The 14,819-nt window shown below is 48.1% G+C and overlaps 1 long non-coding RNA gene across 1 annotated transcript in view; it reads left to right on the top strand.

The window, feature by feature from the left end:
- LOC147187226 (uncharacterized) overlaps positions 1-14,819 on the top strand; it is a 73,867-nt gene that overhangs the window by 2,200 nt on the left and 56,848 nt on the right. Inside the window, exon 3 of the long non-coding RNA XR_015098929.1 lies at positions 7,141-7,223. This is a non-coding gene — a long non-coding RNA (uncharacterized LOC147187226). The remainder of the gene's footprint in view (positions 1-7,140; positions 7,224-14,819) is intronic.

Genomic DNA, 14,819 nt, shown 5'->3' with positions numbered 1-14,819 from the left:
CTATTCAGCTGTGACGTCTTCATCAGCGTTTTGTGTTTGAAACATCCTTTGCACTTGATTTGTTTGCTCGTTGTGTGCTTTTATTTCATCGTACAATTAGATATCGACTGCATGAATTTTAATAATAGATCATAAAAAGCCATTTTTCTTTTTCTTTTCTTGCCGAAAAGTAACATGTCTTTATTCGTGTAATTGTGAGGTGAGGCGAGGCCGTGTTGGCAAAACTTGGCCGATAACCATTTTCAGTCGTCGAGCGGGCCGCCGTTATTGATTTTCAGTAAAAGGGAAAATATCGGTGTCGAGAAAAAAAAAACTTTCTTCTCCTTACCCACATGTGAAAACCCATTAAAAAAAAAACGTATACTCCACGTCTAGTGGGGGGAGGGAACCAACCATGAACTGTGTAGGAACGCTGCATTCTCCATTTGAGTTTACGTTTGGTAAAGGAAATCAATGTCACTTTAATTTTTTTTCCAGTAAAGCTCAGGAACACGCTCGGCTTCCTGCAACACATGCCCGCCATTAGTCGGAACAACCTCTCTGCTTTCCACATGCACATGGCGTGTGTTGGCTTTTCTCTCTGTCCCCCCTGCAGGTGTGTGTGTGTGTGTGTGTGTGTGCGCGGCGCCTGAGGAGCAACGTGCCTCCGTACAGCTGAGTGGGAGTGAGCCGGCCCTAAGTCGTCCTCTCCCTCGCCCGAGCAAACGCCGCCCACCTCATTAGGCTTGCACGGAGCGCGGCGAGGGCCGGCCTTCGCATGTGTTTGTGTGTCAGCGGAGAGTGCACGTTTCACACGTGGGGCCCACTGCAGCGGAGGAGCGCTAAGCTGCTTTGGCGGCTTTAGGAGGCCCAGCATTCAGCCGGCACCCTGAAGAGGGGGGCGCGGGGGGGGGGGGGCGGGGTGACCGGGCAGCCGAGCACCCGGGGTTACGGTGGGCCGTCCCGTCGACGCACTGGACCGACCGCGCACGCAGTACCAAACGCACCTCTTGTTCGGGCGTCAAAGAGATGAATCGGTCGAGAAAATGTTTTGTTTCTTGGTTTTTGCAAGAGGCCAATTCACGTGATGCAATCGCCACTGGTTACTTTGCTTAATATATGCTGTCGTCTAAAAAAAAAAAAAAATGCAGGCATCGAATTGTGGTGAGGGCAATGCATTGCCATTTGTAGGCAGATACCCCCCCCCCCCCCCGACTCCCTGCAAGATGCGGAAAACATGAATAGACTATCCCGTCCATCGATCCATTTTCCGATCCGCCGTATCCTCGCAACCAATCGCAGGATACACAGAGACGAACAACCATCTGTGCCCACACTCACACCGAGGAACAATTTAGAGCAGAGGTGGGCAAACTACGGCCCGCGGGCCGAATCCGGCCCCTTGGTCTTTTTAATCCGGCCCGCCGGAGGTCGGTCTACAATTAAGGTTCGATGTGAATGATTGCATTCATTTCAATTGGACTTGTAATGACAGGCATTTCACCGCCAGGTGGCGCATTGACTTGAAGTTGCAGAACACAGGGAGGGGGGGGGGGATCTTTTCGACCACCTAGGACCTCTGTATCGCTCTACTTCTACTGGTCTGATCACAACCCATCTGCAGCAATGCAGAGGCTAAAAGAGGTCATCAACAACACTGTCGTCATTTTAAAAAAGTATATTAATACCGTACGTTCATGCTTTTGTTCTGTTGATGTTTGATATGGACTGTCAACAAATGCAGTTTTTTTTTTTAATGTACCATAGCTCGCGCTGACCTGGCCCTTCTGTCAAATTTTAAAAGTCAATGCGGCCCCCGAGCCAAAAAGTTTGCCCACCCCTGATTTAGAGTGTTCCATGAACCTCCCATGCATGTTTTTCGAATGTGTGGGGGGGGGGAACCGGAGCACCCGGAGAAAACCCACGCAGGAAAACATGCAAACTTCAAACAGAACCCTGCACCGTGAGGTCGACACACTAACCATTCAAACACCGGGCCGCCCTTGACTATACCTTGCACACAAAACGTTGGGGAGGTTCCGGCTCGCAGGTGAAACGTCACACGTCTTTGCCGGTGAACTTCATTTGACCTCTCGTCAACTTTTTGGAATGCACGTCCAACTGTTTCTGTAACAAGGAGCTCCATCTATAAATGGAGCAAAACGGAGTCAATTACGATGACGGGTTAATCGGCGGAGTCATTCCAAATATAAATAATAAGTATGTTTGAGCGCTTTACAGTTCCTGCATGCAAGATAGAAACACGGCGTGCAGGGAGTGCGCGCGTCTTCCTGCGGGACACGGCTGTTCTCTCTCCGCTCCAATTCGGCGCACGTTCGGAGCCGGAATATCGGGTTTCCTGCTTTTGCTTTGTACTCTCAAGCCTCACCTTTTCGTTCCGCCTCTGTCGGCACACGGCGGCGCCGCGTCAGGGTCCTCTCTGAGGATATTGGCCACCGACTAAATGCGTCTCCGCTGTTGGTCAGGTTGCTTGGCGATCAGAACGATCGCTGCGGGGAGTTGTATTTTGGACGTTACGCGGGGAATCCAAATGAGTCGGGATTCTTTTTTGGTGTGTGCGTGTCTGTGCGTTTCATTCATGTTTCATGTTCTTTCCTGCGCGCGGAACCCTGGCTGACCCCCGCCATGGCGCCAGCTGAGTCCTGGCACTGCAAGCCAAGGAAGAGGAGGCGGAGGAAAGGCGGGGGTGAGGGAGCGACGCGGGGGAGGGGGGGGGGGGGTACCCGGGGAGAGCGGATGACGATACAGGCGAGAATTTACGAAGTCGAAGAAGAGAAGGCCAAGCGTGAAACAATGAGAAAGGGTGGATCTGGTTTAGCTTGGAACGAATCGCTCCCGTGCGCGCTCCGCTCTTGATCGAATCGGTCGGCTGCGAAGGTTGAAAGCCGCCAATGCGATCGGCCGCGCCGCAAAACAAGTTTGTGGTTGCACAGTGGCTCGACTCGGGCTTAATTGATTTCTTTATATTTTTTTTTGCCCTCCCCTTTTTTGAAACACTGCGCGCTGCTTCTGGAATGTCCTGCGTAGAGCCAGGCGGGCCCCTTATCAGTCGGGCGGTGTGAGCATTAGTTTTGCAAAACGGCCTCTTACATAAGCAGACGGCAGTGATATTTTACAACCAGGGTGTACACACACACACACACACACAGTGATTTATTTCTTTATTTAGCCAGCCAATGGCTTGCCTGTGCCATTTCTGCCCCAAAAACTTCCATGGTAGCCTCCAGCAGACCCTTATGAGGATCAGTGAATTCAAAAATGGATGCATGGATGGCCATTCATTCATTCATTCATTTATTTATGGCCCGGTGGACCAGTGGTTAGCGCGTCCACCTCACAGTGCAGAGGTACCGGGTTCGATCCCAGCTCCGGCCTCTCTGTGTGGAGTTTGCATGTTCTCCCCGTGCCTGTGCGGGTTTTCTCCGGGTACTCCGATTTCCTCCCACATTCCAAAAACATGCACGGCAGGCTGATTGGAATTGTCCCTGGGTGTGAGCGAGGATGGTTGTTCGTCTCTGTGCGCCCTGCGATTGGCTGGCGACCGGTTCGGGGTGTCCCCCGCCTACTGCCCGAAGACGGCTTGGATAGGCCCCAGCATGCCCTGCCACCTTTGTGAGGATAAGCGGATTAGAAAATGGATGGATGGCTATTTATTTATTGAATTTGATTCATGCCCGAACTGTTTTTTAACCCTTGAACGCGATAACACGATGAGCCGTCCACTGCAGTAAGCGCTGCCCCCGAAAGGGTTAAACTGTGAAGAGAATAATCGTCCACTGTGTTCTTGCTGCTCTTTATCGCGCGTGTTGTATGGGAGATGAGCGACGCAGCGCACCGCACATTTTTACAATTGATTTCAAATATGGAACCGGGTTTTAACATTTACGATCGTCGACCCGTTGAGTGGGAGCACATTGCGCTTAACATCCCCGACGAAAGGCTCAAATTTGCCCCGCCTTTTTGCTCAAGTTCGACTTTCGACGCAGCTGAACAAGCTTGTCCGGATTCAAGTGAAATCCTTGAACCCGACCAGTCTTTTGGAGTTACCGCGGAGCCTCCGAAGCCGACGAAGCGCCAACTTGTGGACTTCGGCGATCATTTCCTTCCAAAATGTGTTTCGAAAGACGATCGCGCGGCTAAAGCATTAGCGTGTGGCTTCTGCAAATGTTGACAGACTTCCAACTCGATAAGATCTTATTTTGAAGGGGAGAAGTTATGATGAAAATGATCGTTTCAATCTCGCCATCCAAACCAAAAATGGTTTTGGTGCCATTTACTCATTTGGAGCTTACGGGAGCCCTTTGCGTGATCCGTCACCTGGGATGCGTTTGTCCCTCTTGAGTTTTGTCACAACATCCCTGCTGCCTCACTCGCACCCGCGCTTATCCCCCCCCGCGTGCTCCCTCCTGAGGCAGCACTTCGGTCACATTGGTTATTAATACACCGCATCGGCCACCGAGTGCGCTCGGCGCAGGAGTGAAAATATCTGACAGGCGCTATTTTTAGAGCCTGCAGGCAAACGGGTAGGAATCCACAGCAATGTGCCTTTTCTGGAGTCGTGTTCTAATCGAAAGGGCCTCGGCGGGGAAGGAGTCAACGGCCGAGCTTTTGCCATGAAGGGGAAAGTGCGCACGGCCGGCCGGCCCAAATGCAAAAGCAAACCCAACGCCTGCTTCGGGGGCATTTAACTGTCAACTCACTGAGCTGCGGTATTGTTGAGGAAGAACAGACATGACAAAGTTGCTTTTGGGGGGGGGGGGGATTCTAATATTTGTTTTAAAATCATTTTGTCACCTTGTTACAGCTCAACTCAACTGTATTTCTAGAGCACTTTAAAACAACCATCGCTGTCGACAAAGTGCTGTACATGGAGCAAAAATAATGCAAACAACAACAAACGATAACTTCATAACGAAGACAATAGAAAGCACAAAAACAGTCCAATTAAAAATCAAGTCTCATGCCGAGTCGAAAGCCAAAGAATGAAAATGAGTTTTAAGATGAGTTTTAAAGATGGGCAGCGAGGGGGGCTTGCCAAATGTAATTCCAAAGAGATGGACCAACAACGGAAAAGGCTCTTATCCCAACTGAGTTCTCGGTGCCTCCAAGAGTGTCTGGAGAGGATCCTAAAAAAAAACAAAAAACAACTCAAAAAAATGTATAGGGAGCCAATGAAGAGATGCCAGAGTTATGTGCTCCCCCAGTCAAAGAGGCGAGCGGCAGCATTTTGGACCGACTGGAGACGCTTAATGGAGGATTGGCTGACTCCAAAGTATAGACGGGATGTCAGTACGGGTACAGTAGCTCTGTGCAGGTACATTATGAAGTATTAGTTTGACATTTTAGTGTCTAGCGGAACTAGCAAATTTTGCAAAGGACTCCATTTGGAGGCTTGGCATTTCAGACAAAACACCCGGTGGCAAGGTTGGGGTGCGGCGCACGGATGAAGAAATGTATGTTACAGTCATGTGACATAGGTGTGCGCGAATGTGTCAGTCAGCGCTTCCTCACTCGGGGTTGCGACTGCGATGACATGGCGGAGTGTGTCGTTAGGGGCTCATGCTTGTCAGCAGGCCCATGTTTAGATTGCACGGCAGCCGCATGAGGCCAAGGGTGTCGGATGCAGGTCGGCTCAGGATGCGCCGACCTCTCTCTCCCTTTGACGTTGCCCGCGAGCGCTCTTCGGCGTTTTTCCCCCGGGCCGCTTTCGTCTTCAAGCTGCTCAGTATTTACGGGTGCAACTCGATGCCCTGTTTTTCGATTCTTATCGCTGCGCACACACGGCACACTTTACGCATACGGATATCTCAAGTGTCCTCCACAAAGCGGATACGGTGAAACTCCTCTACAACGAAATCATGTTTGCAGCAAGAAATGTTTCACGACAGCGATCAAAGTGTTTTTTTGATCGCAGCATTTTCGTACATCCTCCCCGATGTGCTCGGAAAACATTCGGGCCGGCTAATTTTGGCTTTGCTTGAATGAGGCAAAGCCTTTCCCACACAATTGGAAGCAATGCGGTGGTCCCAAATGTCTTACCCCAATGAAGAATGAATATTATTAAGCATTGAAAATGCTGACCTTGCCCTGTATTGATTGTGGAAACCTCTCTCGGTCGGATTGTCCGTTTGGTGAAGAGTACGTTTTGTATAAGCTGCCGCTGGCTCAGATGTTTCCTGTCAACATATCACCCCCGGGAATACTCGGCCGACCTTTTGTCCAAGTGTCAGGCTTTAACGTTTGGTGTCAGAGGAGATATATTAGCCCCCCCCCCCCCCCACACACACACAAATTAAAACGGTTCCCAGGCCTCTGGGACATTTTTCCATCACCCAGAAGCCGGTTGAGCATCTCGCTCAGAGGGTCACGGCTAAAACAGCATGCCGGTGAAGTGTTAGCGTAAAATTCGCACGACCGAACTAAATGATGAGGTGCATATGTGGACATTTTCCCCCCCCCCCATTCATGTTCACAACTCAAATTAAATCAACATCCTCACGTGATGTAAATACCATTGTCCATCTTTTAGGCATATGTGGTGTCACTTGTGTGTTGTCACGGATATACTTTGGCTTTTGTACTTAACCAAAGTAGACTTCGTTGGGTTTTGGTGCCCTTGCTCTTCAATGCCACAAAATGGCCTCAAAGCCCTGGCGAGTTGGAAAGTAGTAACTGGTGTCAAAGAAGTTATGTTCAAGTGACACAACTCGACTTGTCAGAACGCCTCGCGGTCCGTCGCTACGCGAGTGCATTAATAAGTTCATTATTTTGACGGCGTCTTCTTGTGCTCGCGTATTAGTGGCAGGTCCTGTCGTGAAAATCTGCAAGCAATTGACACCTTCCCCAAAAAGGCCAAAGTGGCAAAGGTGTACTTTAGGCTCAATGAAGCTCCTCAACTCACTTTGATTAAGTGTACTTGTCCAGTTTTTTTTTTTTTGTGTGTGTAGTTCATTGCACACCTTCTGTAGCCTTGAAACCGCGAGAAACTCCATGTCAAGACCCTCATAAACGGAGCCCCCCCCCCCCTCCCACCAGTGTACTATTCTTTGTTGCCATGTCGTGTAAATCTATTTCATGAAGGCCCTCTTTTCCTTACGCCATGTCCTCTTCTTTTTTTCTTTTTTTTTTTTGCTGCTGTAGCACTACTGGATTGATGTTGAGTACTTGTGACACATCCGTGGCCCCCTGGAGTCCACCCTTCTCCTCCACACACACGCACGGCGGTAAGCAGAAGGATTGTCAGACCGCACGGCTGCCTTTTCTGCTGACGGCGCCGTCCGCTCGCGAGTCTGCGCGTGTTGCGCCCCAGCGTGCCGAGCGAGTCACGTGTTTGCGTGGTGTCTGTCTGCTCACCTGGGGGTTGCCATGGGAACAGTCAGACAGCAGCAGACTTTGCACCCGCCTCCCTTGGGGGATTGTGAGAACACAGAGGAGGTTTTAAGGTCGAGGGATCACTCCGGGAGTTTAGCGGTGGGGCGGGGGAACTAAATCGGCATTGCTTGTTGTTATACTGCCGTGATACTCTTTGGTTTAACGAAGCATATGCTTCATCTTTTTAACAGTTTCCAGGTGTTTTCAAAACATGTCTGTGACATGCTTTCGGCAAGACACTCCAAGGGTCCCGTATTGTACTCCATTTGACACCGCCTATTTCTTGCTGCAGTGAACTGGTATGAGAGTGCAAGCCCGCCTCATGAAAGTGAGGCGAGTGTGAATTTTCATGACTATGACAACTGTGGGCGGAGCTCGGCCACATGATAGGGAGGGGGGGGGTGGCGTCACAGACGCGGAGGATGTGGCCCTTTTTGCATGATCGTGTTTCAGACAAGGTCGTCGCTTGAAAGTGACTCTGGATCTTTTCAATTTCCCGGCTGATCATGTCTTGGCTGAAGAATTTCAATGGGGGGGGGGGGCTGGCACTCAAGTGAGCCAGCTGTATTTATCATTTGTATACAAGCCGTTTATTCCTCACCGTCCCTTCAAATAAGGACGGTGAGCAATAAATCCAAAAGGTGCGCTTCAACAGCGAGCAAATGCATCCCGATGTCTTGACGAAATTTTTCCCTGCGGTTTGTGTCAGACCTTCGGGAGGCAACCTAAGGCGCAAATGTCAGCACATGAGTGAGATGTGGAAATGGAGTCGGGATCGGCGTGCCGCACAGCTGAAATCCACACGCGCACACGCATGCTTTGTTGTCTCTCAATCCTGTCGCTGCCTGATCATTTGCATTCTTTAAAAGAGAGCGAACACAATCGTCTCAGTTGTCTTTTCATTTCTTTTTTTTTTTTTTTTTTTTTTGTCCCTCCGCCACCGTTGTGTCCTTAAAGAACCCACAGCTGCAGGTCCTTTTTTAATTTTTTTTAAAAAAATGCTGGCCACTGTTGCACACTTATTCTTAGGGTTTTTTTTTTTTTTAAATGCTGATGCCTGAATAGTAAGATGTTCCAGGCTTTATCACACCAGTTGCACACTTCTCTCCTTTGTGTTTGACCAGCTGCCCTCAGAGGCAGTGCGGAGGGGTAAATGTGGCTCTTGTGTGTGTGTGTGTGTGTGTGTGTGTGTGTGTGTGTGTGTGTGTGTGTGTGTGTATGTGTGTGCGTGTGTGTGTGTGTGTGTTTACATCTGAGATCAAATTTGCTACAGTTGTGAAAAATTTCTTGCTGCAAACATGATTTCGTTGTAGAGGAGTTTCACTGTATCTGGTTTGTGGAGGACACTTGTACATGTATATATGTGCAATCTTTGGTTGTCAAGCTTGAGGATTTGCCATCATAATTGACTTTTTAATGACAGCATGAAATATAGGCATGAGGAGTATCATGAAAATATGAAAGAAAATAAAAGAAAATATGTAAATAGACAAAGATATGTCCAAAAATGTAAGAAAATACTAAATAAACCCAAGCACAAAATATATCAAATGATATACAAGAAAATCAGGAATACAAAAGTGACCAAGTGCAAAAAAAAAAAATGTTCTAAACAAAATATTTTTTAAAATGGTAATTATTCAAATATGCAAAAAAAACCTCCCAACACAAGACACAAAGTTCAAAAAAAAAATCACGTGTGCGCTCTGCTGCTTACAGGCACTGACACGGTTGGCTAATGTGGAGAAACTCGGATGGCTTTATCAAAATCTTATTTTCAGAAGCCTGCAAAATTCAGGTTGTTCAATTTCAAACTTGACGGGTGGGCAGGCACTCCTCAGATCCAATTATTTGTATACAATCCATCATTTTTTTCCCCTCATAATATCTCCCAGAAGATACACAAATATGGCTTCTTAGGACTGAGTGGCACAAACGTTGTTCCGAAACAGGGAGAAATGAGCTCGTTCTATTCTCTATCCGAAACCTTGATGCGGATGTCCAAAAATCCACTTTATATTTTGGCCCGTGCTTCTTCTCAACCTTTTATTTGCTTGGCCGTGTTCCTCCCCCATCGCAGCTGTGAACTGCTGGCGGCCTGGGCCGAAGCGCAGAGCAGCAGCAAGAATTCAAAGTGGGAAGGAAGGGGAAGTTTTTTCGGGGAAAGGCGATTGTTACCGTCAACGGTATTTTGTGGCCGTTCATTTTGTTCATGTTTGTGTTGGGGTTCATCTTTGCACATGTGCGGTCGCTCTCTCCCCTGCTCTTTGCCGATGGCTAGCCCTTGGTCACAACTCAGCCGACCAATCGGTGCAGGGGAGAGGAACCCCCAATTCGTCCCGGGTGTGCCGCCGCCACCAGCAAAGATGAACTACAATTGTTTTAAAGGACTCAGTTGTTTTCACTTCAGGGTGGGGGAGGGGGGGCGGTCCTGTGTTGTGAGTATAGTTTTGTCCTATCGTGTTGTTTGACAGCCCCAATCCCTCGCTTGCCCTCGGTACCGCAGCTTCTCGATTATCCATCCATCCATCCATCCATCCATCAATTTTTTTGTCCCTCACACCTAGGGACAACTTTGAGCGCTCCGTTACTCTGCCTCCCATGTTTTTGGAATGCGGGAGGAAAGCGGAGTACCCGGAGAAAACCCACGCAGGTACGGGGAGAACATGCAAACTTCACACAGGAAGGCCGAACCCACGGCCTCTGCACTGTGAGGCCGACGTGCTAACCACTTGCCCACCGGGCCGCCAGGTTCTCGGTGAGTGCAGCCAAATTAGTTCCTCGCCATAGCCATCATCAATCCAATTCATTCGTGTGTGAAGGAACTTTGCCATTTTGGTTCAGTATTTATTCGGATTGCACTCAGGCAATGGGAATTAGGGTGTGTTTACGATAATCTCGTCCTATTGTGCCATGTGCAACCTTTTGGCCGTACGAGATGACCACACGTGCAAAAAAGAATGAGCGAGTCATCCCACCGGTGGAGACGGTACTTGCATAAAACTAGTCTGGCTCCCGCTCGCCGCGCTCTCACATGGGGGGTGGGGGGGGGGGGGCACGTGAGAGACACCGTGTGTCTCATTCCCGCCGCTTAGTTTCGCAGTGTGCCAGACAGCCACGCAAACATTCCGGGCCGGCGTCTCCTCCCGAACGCAGCCGCTCACGCTTCCCCCTCAAATCACCCTTATTGCCTACTCTGTCTCGCCTGACCGGTGGGCCCCTCTGCTGCGGGGCCTCACGAAGGATGGCCGGAAGGTCACGGCGTTGCGCGGCTAACACCAGGGTGGGGGCCAAAGGGCAGAAAGTGCTGACCGCGCAGGAAAAAGGGTCACCCGCGTGACGTCATGCCGGCAGCGTTGCGTCTCCGCCAGACTCCGGTTTTACCTCGAGGACGTTCCCCGATGCCGCCTGCAGGGAAAACCGGCCCGCTCGGAAGAGAAGCAAGCACAAGCAAGTGGAGTCCGTAGTATGTCGACTATATAGAAGTTGGATAGCCTCCCTTTAGATGGATTTAGAGCATTTACAAGCCATTGTTGAGTAAATAACTTATTACGACTAAGTCTTCAGCTTGCCGCGGTCCCCGCGCAATGAATCTCAAGCTTCCGAAGGGTGCCTGGACAACAATGAGCACCGTTCGTAACCTATGAATGTGATAATTCTAGTAAACATTTGCATGAAAATGATTTGCAGGTAGCTAATAGAGAACAGCAAGAACGGCGGTCAGAGCGGCGTAATCAATACGGAGCTAATCGAATAGGAATCGGCAAATATATTTGTCCGCTCATGGTTCAAACACCGTTTGCGAATTTTGCCATTCAGCTCCTCGTTGGAGAGCGGCAAGTCGTGTCAAACGTCCTGAAAAACTGACGAGTTGGACACATGCATGTAAAAGTTTAACGAAGGCCAAATTCAGTTCCCTTTGATAGCTTAATAGCTTTCCCCCAAAAGAACCAGTATCCCGGATGTTTGATGAGAACTATGTTCAACAAATCAACTGAGGGTGCCTTCTAATGGGCAACATTTTTTTTCACAGCCTCGTTTTGTTCAGCGGAGATGTCAACGCTGTCGGACAGTCGGCAACCAATCCCCTTTTTTCGTCAATGGACGCCATAGCTTTCTGTTTACTTTTAAAATTAGCTTTGAGCAGACATTTTGAGCACGACGTCTCTGATCCAAGGGTGAAAGGACTTATGTTGCCTGGAAAACGCAACATAAGACAAACAGAATGACATCTGTTGAACCAAACTTTCTTCGGAAAGTCCACTAGCTTAATCCGAACGGACAATGCTGTTCGACGGAACAACTAGCATGAATGTTGCCGTAATTGTAAACCTTTGAAGCGGCCTACCTTTGAATGACGTGAACACTTGAGTGAAGGCACCATTGTACCTAAATATTGTAGGTTACTTCTCTGTCAACACGGGAGTTGCGGGTCATCTCTGGGAGTGTCATGCTATACTTCTGCAGTGGACTTTGGCAGCTTGCCACTAGCATGAGCCAACGGTTTACTGCTCCTCCTCCGAAAGGAGCTCTACTTGACATCTAGAGTGAATTCATCCACTGTTCTCCGAGAGGGGTGAAAAAAGGAAGCAGCTGCGTGGCTTCCTGTCACCTATACAGACAGTAGACTATTCTCCCTGCAAGAGAAAGATCCCCGTTGATTGTTTTTAGTCTGTACACACATTCTGGGCGCGCTTCCCAGTCGGCAGGAGGCCCTTGGCACAGTCAGACATTCGGGAGCGCCCCTTCCCAACGGCCGCTTACACGCCAACCCCGAAGCGGCTCTCCGCCGGGCCACGGCGACTGGCCGCCAAACCGAGCGAGACACTCCCAGGAAAACACGATCAACTAGACGGATTATCTTTCAAGGGAAGAGATCGAGACAGATTATCACATAAGCGTCCTCACCACCAGCATTCTCCCTCCAGGGAACCTTACAACGGTCTCTTGATTTGTGCGGATGATTGTCGGTGGAATATGGCAGTGAGGATGCTCTCCTGACAAAACACACTCGCATTGTAGTTATTGCCGTGTGTTTCCTTTCTTGCAATCAAAGGTCCACTTATCGGATGTCTCCGAAAGATTAACCTGAGTGATAATATCTTGTGCTTTACTCAACTCAATTATATTTGGACTTTTTCCTAAATAGTCAATACAATTTGCAGGGAATAATTACCGTATTTTCTGCACTATAAGGCACTTTGGAGTATAAGGCGCACTGCAACGAATGCCGTATTTTGAAACAGTTTTCTTATATAGGGCCTACTATAAGGCGCATAGAATAGAAGCTTTCCAGAACATGTAAAATACTACGATTGATCCGTATATAAGGCGCATCAGATTGTAAGGCGCACTGTCGGGTCTTTTGAGAAAATTGAACGCTTTTATAGGTGCACCTTATAACGCGGAAAATACGGCACATGGAATTTATTTGTTAGAACTTGTTTGGTTTTTTTTTTTGGGGGGGGGGGTTGTTTATTGGTCGTAGTTAAAAGCACATTCCACTGATGACATGGCGGCCAATAACGAACAAAATAGTTTTAAAAGCCAACTTGTTGCCAAATTAACAATTTGGCCGCGACAATAAGCAACTTTTCTGCCCGTTCTCGCAAGAGTTTAAAAAATAAAAAAAATAAAAAGAAGCTCGTGAGTTGAATTCTCGCTAAGAAACAGACAACCTGAACCAAATCATTTTCACTTTGTGTTCTTTCTGACGAGAACGGAGCCCAGTGAAAGGCAATCACAGAATCAGTCTTGCCGAACCGGAATGTGCTTCCGAGCAGCGTAAATGTTTCCAAGGTTGCCTTGCGTCACCTTTAAATGCCCCAGGAGTTGCGTCGGTTAAATGACCAACTTCTCTCGGGCTTGATTATGATATTTTTGGGCCGGATTTGTCAGCGTTCTTTTCACTGCACTGGATTACATTCTGGACATTTTCTTTTTGGAAAGACATCATTTGGAAGTCCAAATCTGCTTTTCCTTTGGAATGTCTTTGAGTTGATATGTCGTAAACGTGTTTTATGGCAGCTGTGAGTGCAATGCAGTCATTTTTGGAGGTCGTGTGGTTTTCAAAGGAAGTGCAAGGCAACAAGAGGGTACGGGGGGGGGGGGGAATAAAGTCACAGTCTTGGATGGAAACATGACCGTGCATAAACTTAAGAAATGCAACGCTCCGAGACATAAAGTCGGTAATGGGGCGAGGCGTTGACACCAAGTGGAGAGAGAAATAATGTCGCGGTAAATCTTGTCCCACGTTCTCCTTGCGGAATTTTAAGATGACTGGAAAGTCACTAAACTTAAAGTTACCGCGTCTGTTAGGGCCGCGGCACAACAGGCAATGTGACTGAAGTGAAAACTGGCAAACCCTTTTCAGTCGACGTCTCCCCTACTTGCGCTTGTGTCAAACACGCCGCGACGGAAAGACTGCAAGCTTGCTGTTGTAAACATATTTGCGGTGCTACTTGCATCCTTTTATGTTATGACTGAACGACAAACGCGGCGCAAGTGTCAAGAAGGAAAGCAGGTTGCCCTGGTCACTTTTAGCCACATTATAATACAAAGAAAAAAAATGGACAAAAATAATATTTTGTCCTAGACCGAGTGATTGCCCCCCCAAGAAAATTTATGTTTTTATTATTTTTGTCGAAGATATTATGCGGTGATGCTGGGGAAAACATTTTGTGGAAAAAAAAATTATCAGAAAAACTAAAGCTAAAAAGGGGAGAAATCAGCGATTTGATCAAACTGCACTCTTATTTGGGAAAATTCCCCAGAATCAATTTTGTCAACATCCGAATGCTGGAGTTCCCCCCAAATGACCTCTTCAATCAAAAATGACTGGACTTTCTATTCAAATTACTCAAGGGCACTCAATTTTGTATCAATTGGTAAATTGTTTTGGGGTTTTTTTTCTGGGGGTTTTTTGGCTGTTTGAAACCCCCCAAAATTATTCAAATAAATATCAAACGTTTCCAAGTGGCCCAAAAACTTTTTTACCAGTAATCTCTCAGATACAATTTGCTTGTTCTTTCATCATGTTTTTTTAAAAATAATTATAAAATGGCCCCTGGAGGAAGGAAATGGTGATACGAAGATGCAAAAATAACGAAATAAAACAAAGCAGCAAAGTGTTGTCACGGCTGCCGATGCTGCTGTCGGCCGGCGCAAAATGGCCTCATGGATTCTTAAGAGCGGTGAAGATTTATGGCGTCTCGGCCATATGGTTGCCGCAGCAACTGTGATGCTGGCGCAGACAATGTGATGCAGGAAAAACTCTTAATAGCATAGGGTGGGGGGGGGGGGGGGGGTTGGAAGGTGTCCGCCGGGTTGCTCGGCGACCTACACTCAAGGGTGTCACAAGGTAGACGACCAACTGGAAGTCACACTGGCTGGATGATCTTTGTACTCATCACGCTGGTTTCAAATACAAATAATTCAAACAGTAATTC

The sequence above is a fragment of the Hippocampus guttulatus genome, chromosome 21 (genome assembly GCF_054856545.1).
Source record: "Hippocampus guttulatus isolate MCC_2025c chromosome 21, RoL_Hgut_1.0, whole genome shotgun sequence".
Taxonomy (NCBI): domain Eukaryota; kingdom Metazoa; phylum Chordata; class Actinopteri; order Syngnathiformes; family Syngnathidae; genus Hippocampus; species Hippocampus guttulatus.
This window is presented reverse-complemented; position numbering and strand designations above follow the sequence as displayed.